This window comes from Enhydra lutris, unplaced genomic scaffold (genome assembly GCF_002288905.1).
Source record: "Enhydra lutris kenyoni isolate GAN:26980312 unplaced genomic scaffold, ASM228890v2 scaffoldscaffold17, whole genome shotgun sequence".
Classification (NCBI taxonomy): domain Eukaryota; kingdom Metazoa; phylum Chordata; class Mammalia; order Carnivora; family Mustelidae; genus Enhydra; species Enhydra lutris.
Genome location: NW_019154101.1, coordinates 20,399,337 through 20,414,828, shown reverse-complemented (window position 1 = coordinate 20,414,828; position 15,492 = coordinate 20,399,337). Strand labels below are relative to the sequence as shown.

General features: G+C 42.5%; 1 protein-coding gene and 1 non-coding gene across 5 annotated transcripts in view; one reads left to right on the top strand and one right to left on the bottom strand.

Annotated features, from left to right (window-relative positions):
- LOC111147585 (nuclear receptor coactivator 7) overlaps window positions 1-13,426 on the bottom strand; it is a 169,532-nt gene extending 156,106 nt beyond the window's left edge. For 2 of the 4 annotated variants that reach the window (XM_022503697.1, XM_022503701.1), the window contains exon 1: window positions 3,370-3,828. The gene's annotated coding sequence lies outside the window, so the exon portion shown is untranslated. Of the gene's footprint in view, window positions 1-3,369; window positions 3,829-13,372 lie in introns of those variants that run through there. The other 2 variants (XM_022503700.1, XM_022503699.1) reach the window with 2 other exon arrangements.
- A 1,034-nt stretch (window positions 13,427-14,460) lies between these two features.
- Window positions 14,461-14,532, top strand: TRNAE-CUC. Its single transcript has one exon. It is a non-coding gene; the product is annotated as a tRNA-Glu (tRNA).
- The last annotated feature ends 960 nt before the right edge of the window (window positions 14,533-15,492 follow it).

Sequence of the window (15,492 nt, the reverse complement as noted above, 5' to 3'; positions counted from 1 at the left end):
ATTCCGCCAACCTTCTAGAACCATCATTTCTCTCCATTAAGATTCAGGTCAGATTTATGAGCTGACAACTAATATTCTCTGGCATGTGCAGAAATAAAGGCATTCTACGCCACTGTTCAGAAGAGGTTAGTAGACAACAACTATTCTTCAACCACCATCTCTCCATATTTGAAATTCAAGGTCATACAAATTTTCCTTTCCATACTTTCTCTGCAATTATAACAATTCTGGTTTCAACGTATGTAAATTGAGTGGATCCCACCAGATGTAAAGAACAACAACAAAAATTATGGGCTGGTATTAAAAAAAAAAAAAAGGACAGTAAATAACATTTAGCAAAGAAGGGGCAGAGGTTTTGGCAACAAACCTTAGGAAAGATACAAAAAGAGAGGAGAGACTATACCTGGTCTTAGAATTGCATTCCAATGGTGCATATGGAGGCGGGGTGTTGGGGGCTCACCAGACAGGGCCCTGAGAGTGAGTCATCCAATCACAGAGGCATTGCGCATTTGGATGAAGGACACACACAGAAAAATTCCTCTCCCATTCTGAGATTAAAAACTAGCTCTTACTTGACTGGTTTCAAGGCCAAGAGTGTCAGCACAGCCTAAGTACTCAATTTCTATTTGTCAAATGAACAAATAAGTGTTTATTATCTGCAACAAAGTAGAAAGAGTTTAGTGTAACCACAGGGGAGGGAGGGCTCTCTTTTGAGAAATTAAAGAACAAGTAAAACAATGTGAATTAACTGCTCAATATTCTTTTTTTTTTTTTTAAGATTTTTTTTATTTATTTGACACAGAGAGACACAGAGAGAGAGGGAACACAAGCAGGGGGAGTGGGAGAGGGAGAAGCAGGCTTTCTGCTGAGTGGGGAGCCCAATGTGGGCCTCGATCCCAGGACCCTGGGAGCCTAAGGCAGACGCCCAACCACTGAGCCACCCAGGCGCCCACTGCTCAATATTCTTGATCACAAATGTAAGGTGTATAAAATGTAACTATCTTTATTTGGGGGAGGACTTTTGCTGCATTTTAATAAACTGTAATGTTTTCCATATGTTCCCTCCCACTGTTGGTTCCCCCAATCTTACCACCTTTTACATAAAAGTGTGATTTCCTCACCATGTAGGAAAGGCCCAGTAGGATGGAGAAACAATAGTAATAAACTATGGCTTACTGTCCTTTTATGAAAATAACTCTTTGGGGTAATATATAGTGAGGATAGTGGCAAGGTATTAAATGACAAAAAAAGGGCACCTGGCTGGTTCAGTCTATGGAGCATCCAACTCTTGATCTTGGGGGGTGTGAGTTCAAGCCCCGTGTGGGGTGTAGAGATTACTTAAAAATAAAATCTTAAAAAACAGTAAAAATAAAATGACCAAAAAAGTAAAGAAAAAAGGGAAGAGAGTAAAAAGACTGGACCACTCCCAGATAATTGTGTTACACAAAGTTACTGGAAAAAGGTTAATACTGATTCATAAAGCTTACATAACAGGGAAATTAAAAACAAAATCAAAACAGGAAATCTCACAGTGCAAAAATAAAGCAAATGAAGTATGATGCAGTGATCCTTGATCCTTCCAAGATAACATAGAATTTAAAAGCAAAAAGACACTGAATCTTCCAAAACCCTGATTTCCAAATTACGAAATGTGGAAGGCAGCTATGCTCACCACTATACCACCAATGCATGCAAACTGTCAAATTTGGAAATTGATATGCTTATACACTAAGGAAAGCCTGCACAGTTCAAAATATGTGTCTACACCATACATTCTGAATCATTTAGGAACCACGGACACCCCACAATGCTTTATTTTTACTGTAATAAAATACATTATAATTAGATCATCTACAACTCAAGTCTAAACAGAACTAATATGTCACTTAGTAACCAAAACACTGTTACATCTGAAGTAACAGAATTTTCTTGTAAACATGAATTGTATTTTTGAAATTGTGTTTGAGAGTTTAATAGGAATATGTTTGATTACCAACAAGACTAGAAAATCTGCAAGCTGAGACATGAAATGCACTTCTATTAGGGGTTGAGGAGAATTACTTCATTTAATAACACAATTTTTTTTAAAAAGTATGTGGTCCTAAGAATGCCAAAATTCATATTTAAATGTAAAGATAATCTGACACTTTCCAAAAACAGGCAATTTTTAAAAATCCAGTTAAACTTCAAGAGCCGCAGGACAAATACAGTGTAATTCTAAACTGTCTTTAGATGAAGCCTGAAACACAGTTCATTCAACAAATAACTAATGAACACCCAGCATGCATCAGACGCAGAGGATTACAGAACTGAACAAGATTCTGTCCTCCTGGAGATGACATTAGCTCATTTTCCAAAGCTCTAAACCTTAATACGTTCATATTAAATTGGAGTTCACAACGATCTACTTTCCAAAACTCTTAATCTTCTTAATATAAAATAAAATTTTTAAAAAAGAAAGAAAGAAAGCCCGTGAAGAGATAATCTTGTCAAAGCCCTGATGTATGAACTTCACACCTGGGGGAAAAGAAAGAATTCATAAACCAGTTTCTCAAAAAAAAAAAAAAAAAACGAACCGTAACACCTAGCTGGAAGCTAGGCTGTGCCCAAGGCTGCCTCTGCTGGCCGCCTGGGCGCATCCTTCCAGCAGATTCTCAACTCCCGACACCTGTATCAAACTTGCCACTCTAAAAACACATCCCTTTAGGAAAGCAGGAGGTTCCCGAGTAGGCATCACCAGAATACCCCAGCCTCACGTAGCTCCGGAAAAATCTGACTTCTAGAAGGGCCTTCCCTAACTGGCACCAAAACGTTGCCTGTAAGGGACTGAGCGATCACCAAGTGTATACAGCACACAGCCGGTTCCAAAATATACAAAAATCCCCAGCTACTTCTACCTGCTGCTAAAATAACGCTTTGCGTGGCTACACGTTTAGCTAAAATAGGAAGAAAGCATCTGCTCATTCAGTCGAAACATTACGGTGACATATTTTTACCTGAGCTGCAGAAAATCCAACGGTACTCCTCCCTCCCCCTCCCCCCGCCCCGCCCCGGCCCCCAAATAAGCCACTAGCCCTCCGGTCCTCCCCACCCCCGCCCGCCGCACGCAGCCCACCGGGCCGGGAGGGAGTGGGGCGGGCGGGGAAAGGGTCAAGCTCTACTTCGCCACCACTCGGCCTTCCGAGCTCCAGGAGAGGATGTCAGGTTCACAGGGTCTGCGCCCAGCGCCATTAGCACACCTTCGAGCGCTCTCCCGAGCCTGGGCGGGAGGCAAGTTTGGCGGGTCCGGCCCCGGCCCCCCCGCCTTTCCCCAGCGGCAGCATCAGCTGCGGCCGGCGGCTAGAGCTGGTCCCCGCCTCACCCACCTACCTACAGGGCGGGGGCGCCGGCTCCTCGGGTCCCGGAGAAGGGGATCGGGCGCACGCATTTCTGGGAGCGGTGGCCTCTGCAGCTCGGCGCGGGGGAGCGCATCCTCTAGGGTGGGGGAAGGAGGGGTCGGGGGAGGTTCGTGCGGCTAGGAGGAGCAGGGGCGGGAGGGAGGAGCGCCGAGGCGCGTGCCCCCGGGGAGCGGCGTCGGGAGCTGGTGGACTCGGGCGCCGCCAGGACTCCTCAGTCCTCTCCCCGAGCGCGGCACCTTGCCAACCCTGCAGCTACGCCCGCAGTCAGGGCATCCGCCGCGACAGGCTCGCGGGCCCGGCCGGAGGCGGGGAACTGCGGGTGGCGCGACGCGGTGCAGACGCCCGCCTCTAGCTCCGCCCGGCCCGCGCCACGCTCTGCGCCCCTCCGCAGCGGCGGGGGCCAGGAAGCTCCGCCGCGGGGCTCGGCGGCTTGGGTTGCGGCATCCTCCCCGCCCCAGCGATCTCCGAGCTGGAAGGCTGAGTACCCACCCCCGCCACCCCTCGGCTGCCGCAGCCTCCGCGGCCCCGACACAGCCCCGGCCTTGGCCGGGCGGCTCCGCCCCGGAGAGCTGCGCGCGCGGCCTCCGCAGGCCTCGGCCCATTGTGACGCTGTTACCCCGGCGGCCGGACGCCGGGCGGCGCAGCCTGAGAGGGTCGTCTTACCTCGCCCCGGGCCGCATCCCCTACCGCTGGCCCGCCATGGCCACCACTCTTCGTGGAAAGTGAGGCTTTGAGAGCAAAGCTGGAGTTATAAAGCGTCTCTCTGAGTTTTAAAGCCTTGAGTTTCCGTCCAGCTTGGGGACCACTGGCCACAATAAAGTCATCCTTCTGTCCTTTCCGGCTTTACGTTTCTCAAAGGGGCCCACCATCTCCTCCCCCTCCCGCTCCCGACCTGGTACAGCATCCCGGGTGCAGCCAAATTGCAATCAGTACGGCAGTAGGGACGTAGCTATTGGATTTTCCAGGCCGAGTCTCGGCAGAGATCCTAGAGAGCCTTGGTTGGGAGGATTTGCATCAGCAACGGGGCAGTGCTGGTGAGCTTCCCATACTTTCTTGGGAGCTCTTTCCTCTTTGGTCCCGTGACCAGCACTGCAAGATGACTAGGAGGATTTGGCCTTGAGGTTTACCCTTACACACAGGGGGGGAAAAAAGTCAAGGCACAGTCTGCAGCTGGTCTGATAACACTGGTATGTCAGAGGCCATACACACAAGCACACTAGACAGTGGCTTCCTTTGGGTTGTTGATGCCGCTTATGGGCTTGGGCATTTCAGTTGCAAGTGGTCACGTTATACTATCTTGCAAGGTATGGAATAATGGTCCAATTCTGAACTGAACATATATAAAATTGGACATGCGGTTTATATCTTTAGGCAAGTGCAGTAATTTGCAAATTATTTTCAAGGGAAAAATTAGACTCTTAAAATACAAAGAGCTGATTTTATTGAATCAAAAAGAACATTGTTTGGGATCTCCAGAGAAACTTAGCCATTCTCACACTTGTTTGATGAGTGCTTTTATGATGTTGAAATCTAAGATTTTTTTTAAATGGCTAAGATTAAGACAGGTTCCATAGGAGTACAAACGGATAAAATCGCTAAGGCTTCTTGAGAGGAGTTCCATGTGGAGCAAGGTAGAAGCTGAACTGCTTAGGAGTCAGGAAAACAGTGGCTCATGACTTCTCCACTTTGAGGACTCTAATAGAGAGCTACAGTTTATATTCAAAAGATACCTATTATTATTCATGATATTTCCTCCCAAATGCAGAATAACTCAATTATAGAAATATTCATGTATATATGTGATGCATAAGGACAGAATGAAGTCACTTAATGAGAATTTAGCAGTTGCTTACTCTAACAATGTTTATAAAGAAGTCTGCCTTAGAATGCAGTTTATAGGGGTGCCTGGGTGGCTCAGTGGGTTAAGCCGCTGCCTTGGGCTCAGGTCATATCTCAGAGTCCTGGGATCGAGTCCCGCATCGGGCTCTCTGCTCAGCAGGGAGCCTGCTTCTTTCTCTCTCTCTCTCTCTCTCTTTCTCTCTCTGCCTGCCTCTCCATCTACTTGTGATCTCTCTCTGTCAAATAAATAAATAAAATCTTTAAAAAAAAAAAGAATGCAGTTTATAGGACATTGGTAGAAATGTTCATTGAGTGGCAATTCTTGATATCTGTCCTGATATAATAGAGATTTCTGCTCCCCAGCTTAGAAGTAGAGAAAAATTACCCTTAAAGATTCATCACTAGTTCCTTCTCATTAATTTAGCATTTATTGATTTGCCCAAGCCCTGTCTTTCTGGAGAGAGACACTAGAGGAAAAAAATCATTTCCTTATCCCCTAGTAGATATGTACTGTCCAATACTAGCCACATGTGGCCACTTAAATTTAACTTAAAAATGTATTTTTTCATTACACTAGCCACACTTCAAATGCTGAAGAGCTACACATGGCTAGGGACCACTCTTTTAGATAGATTATTTCCAGTATTATAAAAAAATTATTCTGGGCAGTGCCACTCTAAATAGAGGGTGAAATTTTAATTGGGAGACAAGATGAAATACATAAAATAATTTGAGAAATCTTAGTACACTAAAGATTGAACCTCATTAGAACATGTACTGTTTAAGAACATGGCAGTCTCTTAAGAATTCAGGCTCTGATCTCAGACTATAGCTCTACCTGTGCTGACGTAGGATATGTTGCTTAACCTCTGTTGCTTTATCTGTAAAAGGGAGTTAATAGTATCAACTTTATAGGATGGAAATAGAGATTAAATGAGGTAATCCATGAATGATGCTTAGACTTAGAATAGGACCAAGAAAAGTTAGCTATGACTCTTATACATTATTTTAGTAAAGGTTTTCTTTCTTTAGTAAAGGTTTTCTTTAGTAAAAGATTTTCTTTCTTTCTTTCTTTCTTTCTTTCTTTCTTTCTTTCTTTCTTAAAAGTTGTAACCTTTGGGTGCCTGAGTGGCTCAGTCAGTTAAGCTTCCGATTCTTGATTCCAGCTCAGGTCATGATCCTAAGGTTGTGAGATCAAGCCCTGCCACAGGCTCCAGGCTCAGCCCAGAGTCTGGGGAGGCTTTGGGAAACATCAACAAACAATAGCAACTGTCACTGCAAATGTGTGCAGTATTTTTCTTATGTATCTATCTAAATATCATTTTGTAAGGAGAGGTGTGGAGGGATGGGGTAACTGGGTGATGAACACTGGAGAGGGTATGTATTGTAATGAGCACTGGGTATTATATAAGACTGATGAATTACAGAGCTGTACCCCTGAAACAATACATTATATGTTAATTAATTGAATTTAAATTTAAAAAGGAAAAACCAAAAAAAAATAAAGATAATTTCATAATGAAGTGTGGCTAGTGTGTCTTTTTTTTCCCCCTAGGGAGGGAGAGCATGTGCCCACATTGGGGCATGGGGGTAGGAGTGGAGGGAGAGGGGAGAATCTTAAGCAGAATCCATGCTGAGGCCAAGGTGGGGGCTCAATCTTATGACCCTGAGCACATGACCTCAGTGAAATCAAGAGTCAGATAGAAGCTCAACCAACTGAGCTACCGAGGTGCCCCTAGTGTGTTCTGGTTTTTTAAATTTTTTAAATTTTTTAAAATTTTTTTATAAACAGGGACGCCTGGGTGGCTCAGTTGGTTAAGCGGCTGCCTTCGGCTCAGGTCATGATCCTAGCGTCCTGGGATCGAGTCCCACATCGGGCTCCTTGCTCAGCGGGGAGCTTGCTTCTCCCTCTGCCTCTGCCTACCACTCTGTCTGCCTGTGCTCATGCTCGCTCTCACTCTCTCTCTCTCTCTCTCTAATAAATAAATAAAATCTTAAAAAAAAAATTTTTTTATAAACATATAATGTATTTTTAACCCCAGGGGTACAGGAGTGTGTCTGTTTTTAAGCACAACACTCACTGGTTACCTTTCCTTGAACTGGAATTCCAGGAACATCAGCAAATACTGCTCTAATAGTTTGCCATAATGAAAGGCTCCTTGGATAAGCAATGAGCTCTCAACCACTAAAAGAACTGAAACTCCTTTGGAAGTTTCCTCCTTCAAGGTATCGGAGAGAAGATTTGTGTATTGGGTGATGAGTTTAGTCTGCTGGCACCAAGAAAGTTCACTTTTAATGGTTAAACCTATCCCTCTCTTCCTAGCCGAGAAACACCTCCTTTCACATGCCTGACTTGAGCTGGTTGAGACACAGGAGTTCCACGGGAGGTAAATGCTAATGACATCTGTGGAGGTCTGTGGGTAGCCATCTTGGACCTAAAGAGACAGAATTGAGTTCACTGTTTAATAGTGTTGAAGGTAGTAGTTCATTTTTACAGCTGCTGTCATTGGTCCAGCACATCACAGATACCCCTTGAATTTTGAGAAAAATGTAAATAGGTCTTTGTGGATGGGCCTAGGCTCAGTGTTTCTCTCAGTTATAAAGTCTAAGGAGGAGGGAGAAATCTCCTTGTCATTTGAGAGGAGAAGGCTGAGGCTCCCAGAATGTATTCAGAAAGAAATACTGATGTCTGTGGAAATGGACTGCTGTCTGGTCGCTGTCAGCATGCAGAACGAATGGCTGATTATTTATATCAAGCCCAACAAATTTGCCCTTTTTTTAAAGTCACAGTTCATTAAAAAAAATTATCTGCTCTTGGAGAGTTTCTGCTGCTTTATTTCTGCTGGAAAGTCTGTTTAGTAGCTTGAGAATTCATTACATGTTTTTTTACATTTTCTGGAAAACTTAGTCAAATAAGCTGGTACAAAGACATTGCAGCTAAGATATAATTTAAAATTCTGAAATGAACCCCTAAAAAGAACTGGTAGTTATTGCCTTGAATTCATTAGATGAAAGAAATTTACAGTGCAATGAACTGAAAAGGGTTTTTTTCAAAGGACGTAATTATAGATTCACAATTGAAAAAAAAAAAATATATATATATATATGGAAGTCCCAGGTTTCCCCTGCCCCTCTCCCACAGCTCCAGTTGTCCCTCCATGGTAACATCTTGGGTAGCTCCAGTACAGTATCAAAATCAGAAAAATGACACAGGTATGATCTTTCAAGCTTGTTTGTATTTCATCAGTTTTACATATTCTCTTTTGTGTTTGTGTGTCTTATGCAATTGTATTATCTGTACAGATTATCCCAATAAGACACAGAACTGCTCTAGTACCACAAAGCTCTCATGACCTACTTCCTTATAGTTGCATCCATCTTCCTCTCCACCACATCTCTGATTCCTGCAAATCACTCATCCCTTCTCATCTCTAAAATTTAAAAAACACTGTATAAAAGGAATCATACTGTATGTAACTTTTTAGATTTTTTTTTCATAACTCCCTTGGGATCCATCCGCGTTGTTATGTGGATCGATGGTTTGTTCCCTTTTTTGATAAGTATTCCATGGTATGGATGTGCCACAGTTTAACTGTTCACCCACTGAAGAATATTTCTGTGGTTTCCAGTTTGGGGTTATTATAAAAAAAAAAGCTGCTATAAACATTTGTGGACAGATTTTGTGTAAACATAAGTTTTCATTTCTCTGGGATAAGTTCCCAAGAGCACAAGTGATGGGTCAGATGATAAGTGCATGTTTAGTTTTATAAGAAACTGCCAAATTATTTTCCAGAGTAGCTGTACCATTTTACATTCCCATCAGTAAAGTATGCATGATGCGTGGCACATTTTTTACCTATTAAATATATTTATTAAAGTATAGTCCTACACGTCTCTTAATATTCACTACTCTACTGTAATTCCTTATTTACTTGAACCCTACCAGACTGAACTTCAAGGTCAGGAATCCCATTTTGTTCATCTTGATGTCCTTCGTGCCTAATATAGTCCCTGCCTAATACAGGCCCTGACATATATTAGTGAATAAATATTTGTTTAATAAATGAACAAATTAATGAACAGAAGAATAGCTGAGTCAGACTGAAATCAAATTGAAAAATAAAATTGTCAATAAATTATAAGTAACTTTGAGTTGGATACAATGATTTTTCTTCCAATATATAGCAACATTTTCAAATCAGAAACTGGCACTCTATAAGTTGAGTCATTTCGGAGCAAATCTGTAAAAACTAAATGCTAGATTATGTTGAGCCAAGTTATTCATATTAGTACTTTGGTAAAAGAAGAAGATTGGAAATAATCTAAATGACTGATATGAACTGCTTTAATAAAACACCTAAATAGTGGAATACAATGTAGTTATCAAAAGTAATGAGAAAACTTTTTATGTAAAGAATGTCCCTCTTTTAAAAGATATTAATTTTAAGAAGTTAGAAAAAGTATGTAGAGTATGTCCCTCTTTGTGTAAAAATAAAACAAAGAGATTAAAAAAGAAAAGATATATGCATAAAGACCTTAATTCTCTCTAAGCCAGTCTATAAACTAAAGGGTATGCCTGAACCATCTTGGGACAGAAGGTAAAGAAGTGTTCAAAAATAAGGGAGACATGGGGTGCCTGGGTGGCTCAGTGGGTTGAGCCTCTGCCTTTGGCTCCGGTCAGGATCTCAGGGTCCTGGGATCGAGTCCCGCATCGGGCTCTCTGCTCGGTGGGGAGCCTGCCTCTCCCTCTCTCTCTGCCTGCCTCTCTGCCTACTTGTGATCTCTTTCGGATAGATAAATAAAATCTTTAAAAAAAAATAAGGGAGACATATCAAAAGAATACAGGAGCGAATTTAAAAGGACTCCTCTGGCCAAATTTGGGACAATTTAATTATTAAGAAAAATGACAGTGCTGGATTATAACACACTGAATAAAAACAGAAAAAGAATATATGAGTCCAGACTGATATTTAAAAATTAGAGAATAAAAAGAGAAAGGAGAGAAAGGGAAGTTATTTACAAGAGAAAAATAAAACAAAAACACCATTTTGCAATCACCACGGTAATAATTGATTCAAGCAAAGATTGTCAGTGGGTGAAAGTTTACTGAGGAACAGAAGATTCATACATTCTCAAAGCATGGTGGACACCTTAACCAAATGCTCGAATTTACTCTATGTTTCCTATAGCTGCTGTAAAAAATTAGCACAAACTCAATGGCTTAAAACAACACAAATGTATTATCCTACAATTCTATAATCCGCAAGTCTGACATTGGGTCTCACTAGGATAAAATCTAGGTGTTGGGAGGGCTGTTTTCTTTCTGGAGGCTCAAGGGAAGAATCTGCTTCCTTGCCTTTTTTAGCTTCCAGAGGCCACCTGAATCCCTCGGCTCAAGGTCCTCTTCCCCTTCTTCAAAGCTAACAGAGGTAGGTTGAGTTTTCCTCAGACCACATCACTGGGACACTAACTCTCCTACCTCTCTCCTTCACTTATAAGGACCCTTGTGATGATTTTGGGCCCCCTCAGAGAATCCAGGATACTTTCCTGTGTCTCAGAATCCTTAATCACATCTGCAAAGTTCCTATTGCCATGTAAAGTAACAGATTCATGTGTTCTAGAGATTAGGACTGGGACATCCCTGTGGGGGCCATTATTCTGCCTACAATATTGACCATGAGAGGCAATATGATACATCAGCATTATGCCACTCTGACGTCATGTACAGAGAAGGACACATAACTTAAGGTTCTTTTCTTTTCAAAAGAGATACTTATCTGAATTGATAAATTCAGTTCTGAAACAACTGTCTTTCACGATTCAAAAAGATCAATATTGTTAAGAAAAATTGGGAATTGTTCCAGAATTGTTCCGGAATAATGGTTTCAGAATTTTAAAAGTCTAAGAAGTGTTATTTTGACAATTGAAACATTAGTTTTTAACCGTATAATAAATAATAATATTATATTACCTTTAAATTACCTAAATGTGATAATTGTTTTCCTTGTCCTTAGGAAATACAGGATAAAGTATTTAAAAGTAAAGTATTATGATGTCTGCAACTAACCCCAAATGCTTCAGAAGAAAGATAAAGAGAAAGCAAATATAGCAAAAAATCAACAACTGGTGAATCTAAATCAGTACTGTAAAATAGAAATATAATGCAAGGCACATATATAATTTTAAATAGTCTAATAGATACCTTAAAAAGTGAAGAGAAAGTGAAATAAATTTTTATGATATTTTAGCCTGATATATTTCTTTTAAAATTTTTTTTTATGTAGAGAGGGACAGAGAGAGAGCACCCACCTGAGCGGTGTGAGGGGCAGAGGGAGAGGGAGAGAGAGAATCCCAAGCTGACTCAACGCCAAGTGTGGGGCAGGACAAGGGGGCTCAATCTCATCACCCCGAGATCATGAACTCAGCTGAAATCAAGAGTCCCCCTCCCAACCGAATGAGCCACCCAGGTGCCCCAACCCGATATATTTCTAATTTAAAAACATAATCAAAGTAAACATTATTGAGCTATTTTACTTTTCTTTCCTTCTATATTAAGGCTTAAAAAAGCAGTAGACAAGGGTGCCTGGGTGGCTCAGTGGGTTAAGCTGCTGCCTTCGGCTCAGGTCCTGATCTCAGGGTCCTGGGATCGAGCCCCCACATCCGGCTCTCTCCTCAGCAGGAGCCTGCTTCCCTTCCTCTCTCTCTGCCTGCCTTTCTGCCTACTTGTGATCCCTGTCTGTCAAATAAATAAATTAAAAATCTTAAAAAAACAAACAAACCCAGTAGGCAGTCATCACCTATAGAACATTTAAGTTTGCGCTAGCTGCATTTCAATCCACAATAGTCACATGGGCTGGTCTTACTAAATTGGACAGCACAGGTTCAGATGAAGGGTATAGTGTGTTCATTGTCCTACACTTGCAATTTTCTGTAGGTTTGGAATTTTTCAAGATAAAAAGCTGGAAAAGGGGCACCTGGGTGGCTCAGTGGGTTAAAGCCTCTGCCTTCAGCTCAGGTCATGATCCCAGGATCCTGGGATCGAGCCCCGCATTGGGCTCTCTGCTCAGCAGGGAGCCTGCTTCCTCCTATCTCTCTGCCTACTTGTGACCTCCCTCTTTAAAAATAAATAAATAGGGGCGCCTGGGTGGCTCAGCGGGTTAAAGCCTCTGCCTTCGGCTCGGGTCATGATCCCAGGGTCCTGGGATCCAGCCCCACATCAGGCTCTCTGCTCAGCAGGGAGCCTGCTTCCCTTCCTCTCTCTGCCTGCCTCTCTCTGCCTGCCTCTCTGCCTGCCTGTGATCTCAGTCTGTCAAATAAATAAATAAAAAAAATTAAAAAATAAATAAATAAATACTCATCACAAAGGGAAAATGTATCATCCATGTTTTTAAAAAAAAGCTGGAAAAGAGAGAGATATTAGTTTGTGTATGCATAGACTGTTCTAGGATACAGAAGAAACTTAACACTGGTTACCTCTGGGAAGAATAAGTTAGTGACTGGGGAAAAGAGAGGGATGGTGGTGTTTATTGCACCATTCTGTCCTTTTGAGCATATTGTGACTAAGTCTATTAAAACTTAAAATTATTCTAAAAAAAATAATATTCGCTTTGTCTTCGTGTTCAAAACCAGATCCTTTTTTACTAAGCTCTGATAACTCGCAATTCAGAGGAAAGAGCTCCACCTACTGAACCTGATTTCCTAAGAATTCCTTGATAGAGGAAAGTGTGTGTCTTATTTAAAATATAATTAAGTTTAGAAATTTGTTGTGATTTTTCTATCTTTATCAGCCCTTAAAAATCCGTTTAATCTTCCTGCTTGCATATTATTATTATTATTAAATATTTTATTTATTTATTTATTTATTTATTTATTTATTTATTTGACAGAGAGAGAGTGCAAGCAGAGGGAGCAGCAGGGAGAGGGAGAAGCAGGCTCCCCACTGACCAGGGAGCCTGACGTGGGGTTTGATCCCAGGACAAGGGCATCATGACAAGCGGAGGACAGACGCTTAACGGACTGAGCCACCCAGCACCCCCCCTTGCATATTATTAAACATTTTAGACAAATTTTATCAATAATCTAAACCATCTCAGGGTCGCCTGAAAACAAGAAACAATATTCAAACAGAGGCTCACCTAAATTCTACGATGGTGGATGACAGCGGGAACTCATCGTGGCGCCAGAGGTTGTGAGCAAGTTCATTGCGAATTTCTATCTACTTCACTTAAGCCTCCTTCCATGTTGCAGCGGAGCTGGGTCTCTTGGGTTACATTTGTTCAACTGGAACGGTTGGCACTTCAAAGTGGAGTTACATCCTGTTGTCTTCTGCTCCTGTGTTATGAGGGTTTCTGAATCGAGGCTGGGCCGTAAGGCTGGTTGTTTTGTTGTTGTTGTTGTTGTTGTTGTTTTGTTCTGTTTTGTTTTGTTTTACTCCTCTGGTAATTACATCATTTCCTGGCCGTGTCTCGCACAGAACGCTAAGCCGTGAAGCAATTGCCCGGGTAATAACACTTAAAAAATATGGGGATGATGGAAACGCAGTGGTTCGGAAGGGTTTCCTCGGATCCGGGTGCAGATGCTCTCCGCAGTGCTCTAGGCACGTCTCCCGCAGCTCTCAGCTTCGTTAGCCTGGTACTTAGTAAGTAATCATCAGGATAGCCAGATAACCGCGTCCTAGAAGGCCGCGGGGCCCTTCATCCCCCACAGTCCCAGAGCCCGCGCGGCGTGCCAAGGTGGGCGGTGTCACACCCAGCTCTACTACGCGAAATGCTCTCCGCCGGTGACAGTCTACCTTCAGATTTAGCACAAGGTTTAGTGTGACTTAACGTCTGCGCGGGAGGGAAGGTCAGAAAGAGACAGAGGTTAGATTTAGAAAGAGCAGCTAGATGATTAAAAAAAATAACAAAGCAAGTGACAAGCTTCCCGCAGTACTCTAACATTTGTATTGGTATAGATATTTATGTTACATAATTAGCATGAATTGTGTAATTAGTCTTTTCTAGCAGGGCAGTCGGACTTGGAGGGTTCAGTTCCCCCCACCCCCGGGAGCCACCTCGGTGCAGGGCTGGGAGCGCGCAAAATTTGCATCCGTTTAGGAGGCCGCGACCCAAAATGGGAACGGAGTGGGTGGGGCTTAGAGCGAAGAAGCTCTCTTTTTACTGGTCTGGTTGACGTAGAGATTTTTAAAGTGGCAAATACACTTCAAGAACGGATTGTGTTAACTTCCCTGGTGGTCTAGTGGTTAGGATTCGGCGCTCTCACCGCCGCGGCCCGGGTTCGATTCCCGGTCAGGGAAACTATGTTTTGCAAGTACTAGGAGTTCTTATTAGCGGTTTTGTTGTTTCTTAAAAATCGTATTCACTTTATTCGATCATAAAATTTTTTTTTTAATCATATTCATTTTCATAAAAGTTGTTTTTTTAAATCATATTCATTTTGTTTGATCATAAAAGTTGAATTGGTTTTAAATGTTACTTAATCTAAAATTTAACACGCCTTCATTTCCGCCCAGATACAGCAGCAGGTTCTATCCCTGTTCCTCAACCCGTCCGCGGAGTTGTTGGCACAGAAGAGAATGTAAATATTGGGTTCCACCTGCTGGAGCACCTGGTGAGACGCTTTACCTAAATAGGGACTGGAGGGTTGGAAGGGAACAAAGTGAAAGGTGGAGGTATTGTGAGACCTGAAGGGGAGGCCTGGATGGAGAGGAAGGTGCGTGAAGAAGAAAGACAGTGAGGAGAGTGGTGAGTGGGGAAATGGGGGACACTCCCTGTTCCAGTGCATGTCTCCTTAACGAAACCAAGAGTACAAGAACTTTGTGGAAGAGAAGCAAAACACTGAAGATAAAGCAAGCACTCCAACCCGGGGTTGACTAGGTCCTCTGTACATAATTAAAACAAAAATGGACGGAAGTAGAGCGAGGAGAGCCTTGATCCCCGCCCAGCACATAAAGGGGCAAATAAAACTGCCCATCACAGTTGTGTAGAAAGTCAAAGGAAAACATGTTTAAGGTTTTGAATATGGTCACTAATTTGGAAAGGGTGCTGACTGGGAGCGTGGTAAAGCCGGAAGCTGTTGTTACAGTAAGATTTGGTTTGAAGAGGTCATCCAAGTGAATTTGTCCTATATGTATGGAGTGAAATTTTTGACTAATAATGATAGATTTGAAGGAGATCCTGCTTTGAAAAGTGAGAACTGAAGGCCCAAAAGTAGAAATGCTTCCTAAGAGATTGAGTGCAGCATAAAGAGGGAAGGT